We start from the raw sequence: 4,475 nt of genomic DNA on the forward strand, positions 1-4,475 counted from the left end.
TAATATACAAAAGTAATTACGGAATTATGAGAATAAGAGTACTAATGAGCCAAGATTGGCTAAGTTCTTGCTATGGCCTAATATGTGCATTCAAAGTTCATATCATACATGGCATTTATGCATGGACTCCGAGCAATAATTGGAGGTAACGAGCCTATTTGAATAGAATACTATATATATTATACATATGGCCACAAGTTGGCAATATGATGTCAGTTAGCTACTGGAAAAGACCGTCATTTCTAGCATTTGGTTGGGTATAACACGCATTTGCATCAATATATATATATATATATATATATATATATATATATATGTGTGTGTGTGTGTGTGTGAGTGAGTGTATGTATTCAGGACATATGATTACATGACCATACCATGCATAATTCATTACTATGAGGTCGGTCGTCGGCCATGGAGGCTATCAAAGTTCAGTGTCAAGTGGTATCTCGATTACCATTTTTACAGCAGTTATTTATGATTCTACTTTCTACCTTACATACCAGTATAGTTTTATTCGTACTGATGTCCCATTTCCAGGGGACACTGCATTTTTGTTTTGTGCGTACAGGTCTAGTTAGGGATTCTAATCGACCCCTCTGCTAGGATTCGGGGTTCAACTGTGAGTTGGTAAGATCCACCTCTTCCTGGAGATTTCATAGGATGTTTACTTTTATTGTAAAATTTGGGTATAGCCAGGGCCTTGTCCTGACAGTGCTTATAACACTCTTAGAGGTTATTATGGACACAGTATTCTGGCTTTCCTTTTAGCAGCTTTCAATCTACAGCCCATAGGCTTGGCATGTATATATATACTTACATATATATATATATACATACGTATGTATATATTGCTTCCACCGTTACCTGTTCTGTATGAGAAGGGTCAGCATATACATACGTATGTATATATATATATATATATATATATATATGCATGTATGTCTTCAGTTGCGGCCTCGCCAGATAACTAGCACTTTATCATTTTGGCTTCCCTACCTTTGTTTATTTGACTTATTGTTATTCAGGTCTTGACCTTAATGGTCCAGGATTAGTATTTCAAATATTGTGGTACCCAATCTTTTGGGCCCATAGTTAAGTTAGCTAGTATGTTTCAGTGGCTAAATCGATCAAATATTGTATTGAGTGCCTGTCACGCCTCCCATAGTTTTAAGGCATAAAAAACTTTATATCAGAGCAGGTCGTATCCCAAGAAGTCCAAAAGTCGTGTCTAGTAGAGTCTTGCTTATGGGTGTTGTGCACCACACTTATAATCAGGAGGCTATGAGGGATTTAGGCATGGTTGTATTTCTTTTAATTAATAGATCGTGCTACAGAGCTAAGCTATAAGAACATTTGATATCTAAATCATGTTTTATGTCTCTTATCTAACAGGATACCTATGCTCAGGAGATGGCACATCAAAAGATGTATCGATCCAAGGGAAGGTACTAGTCGTTACCCTCTGAGTTAGAGGGATATATTTCCCTTGGAGGCACACCATGAGTCTCCAGTACCTCTAGTACTAGCTTTCCAAGCACATATGAAAGCCCGGGGAGATGTAGTACCCCCCGCCTCACCAATTCCATGGGTACCTGAGGCAACTAGGGACACAGGACCTACAACACCTATTGTTCCCCCAACAAAGACTGGGAAGCAAGGGATGAGGGAGGCAGTTCAGTTGTTGACTAGGATGGTTTCTATGCATAAGAGACAATTAGAGTCGGGAGAAGATGCTCGGAGAGATCGAGCAGAAAGCTCAAAGGTATGAAAGTTTCTTTACCTAGCCCCTCCATTATTTACGGGATCTAATTCCACAGAGGATCCCCAGGACTTTATAGACCATATGTATAGAGTATTAAGGGTGATGCATGCCCCGTCACTGAGGCTATGGAGTTGGCTTCTCTTCGACTATATGATGTAGCATCATATGGTATGAGGCATAGAAGAGATCCAAAGGACCTAATGCTCTGCCAGCAGAGTGGGAGGACTTCTCTAAGGACTTTCTAGCCTATAATTTTCCATGGGAGGTTTGGGAGGCCCGTCTTGACCAATTTCTTAGCCTGAAGGAGGGGGATATGAGTGTGAGGGATTATAGCCATAGGTTTAATTCTTTGGCAAGGTAGAAACCAAATATTGTATATACCATGAGGGCTAGATTTTACCGTTATGTGGATGGTTTGGGGGATTATCTGATAAGAGACTGTAGGGTAGCATCCCTATCAGATGATATAGATATTTCCCGCATACAGGCTTTTGCTCAGACTACAGAGCACCTTTCTCACCAAATTCATGCTACTCGCAAGGACAAGGAGCCGAGTAAGAGGGCATGTATAATAGGGTCTTATAGGGAGCCACTAGGTGATTTTAGACCCATATTACCTCGATATCCGCCTCAGATAGTAGGGAGTGTCCATCTATAGATTCAGGGTCAGCGGTTTGATCGTTATATTTAGTCAGGACTGGGGCAGAAGTGTTCTGCACAAATAAGACAGCCTACTCCTGAGGGTCATCGACAGGAGTGTTCTGCACAAATAAGACAGCCTACTCCTCTATGCACATAGTGCAATAAGCCGCAAACCAGATAGTATAGAAAGGATTCAGGCGTAAGTTATCATTGTAGACAGACAGGACATTTTACAAGCCATTGCCTAGGGTTGGGTAGAGTTGCACCAGCTCAGCCTTCAATATCCACAACATCCTCTTCACTCTCAGACTGTCTCCCTGACTAGGTCCACAATCTACTCAAGGTCATGTTAGGGGAAGAGGTAGAGGAGACACCTCAGGTTCTAGTAGAGTCCAGAACTGCTTTTATGCACTCACGAGCCAATAGGATTCAGAGGCATCCCAGATGTTTTCACAGGTATATTGATAATACATTCTTATTTTTTTATACATTGATAGATCCTGGCTCGACATTTACATATATTACTCCATTTATTGTTGGTAAGCTTGACATAAGATTTGAGTTATTATCGCAGTCGATTGAAGTGTCTACGTTAGTTGGCGAATCTATTATAGCTAGTCATGTCTATCGAGGTTGTACGGTGTTAATTAATAACCGTTCAACCTCTGCTAATTTCATTAAATTAATTATGTTAGACTTCGATGCCATTATGGGTATGGATTGGTTGGCATCTTGTTATGCTAATATTGATTGTCATGCAAAGCTGGTCCGATTTTATTTTCCAGGTGAGCCTATCCTTTAATGGAAAGGTAATACAACCACACCTAAGGGTAAGTTTATTTCATACCTCAGGGCTTGAAAGCTTATAGCTAAAGGTTGTATATACCATCTCATTCATGTCAGGGATATAGATAAGGAGCCAATAACTCTTCAGTCGGTTCCTATTGTGAATGCATTCCCGATGGTATTCCCTTACGAGCTTACAGGAATTCCCCCAAAAGGGCAATCAATTTTTCTATAGATTTGCTTCCTAATACGCAGCCTATATCTATTCCTCCTTATAGAATGACTTCTGCGGAGCTAAGTAAATTGACAGAACTACTGAAGGACTTGCTTAATAAAGGCTTTATTAGGCCAAGTACATCCCCATGGGGTGCTCCGGTCCTTATTGTTCGAAAGAAATATGGCTCCTTGCGGATGTACATTGACTACAGGCAACTAAATAAAGTCATTATCAAGAATAAGTATCCTCTTCCATAGATTGATGATTTGTTGGACCAGTTATAAAGTGCCAAATGTTTTTCGAAGATTGAGTTATGATCTGGTTACCATCAACTGTGATTCAAGGATATTGATATCCCAAAAATAGCATTTAGGATAAGGTATGGCCATTTTGAATTCCTTGTTATGTCTTTCGGGCTTACAAATACCCCAGCAGCCTTTATAGATCTTATGAATTGGATATTTAAACCATTCTTGGATGAATTTGTGATTGTGTTTATTGACGACATCCTTATATATTCACAATTGGAAGTCGAGCATGCGGACCACTTGTCAATTGTATTATAGACTCTCCTAGACTATAGGTTATATGCTAAATTCTCTAAATGTGAATTTTGGCTAACTTCTGCAGCTTTTCTTGGTCATGTTATTACCGGTGATGGTATCAAGGTTGATGGTCAAAATATTGAAGCTGTGATGACATGGCCAAGGCCCTTGAATTCGATAGATGTTCATAGTTTTTTAGGCTTGGCAGGTATTACCAAAAGTTTGTGGAGGGATTATTCTCTATTTCTACACCACTAACAAAACTGACACATAAAAGAGCTAAGTTCAATGGATTGAGGCATACAAATGGAGTTTTTAGGAGCTACAGAAAAGGCTTACCACGGCACCTATTTTGACTCTTTTCCAGATGGCACTGAGGGTTATATTGTATATTGTGATGCCTCAATAATAGGCTAGGTTGTGTTCTTATGCAACATGGTAAGTTTATCGCATACGCCTCCACATAATTGCATAAACATGAACAGAATTATCCTACGCATGATCTTGAGTTAGTCCTAAA

This window comes from Solanum dulcamara, chromosome 9, assembly GCF_947179165.1.
Source record: "Solanum dulcamara chromosome 9, daSolDulc1.2, whole genome shotgun sequence".
Classification (NCBI taxonomy): Eukaryota; Viridiplantae; Streptophyta; class Magnoliopsida; order Solanales; family Solanaceae; genus Solanum; species Solanum dulcamara.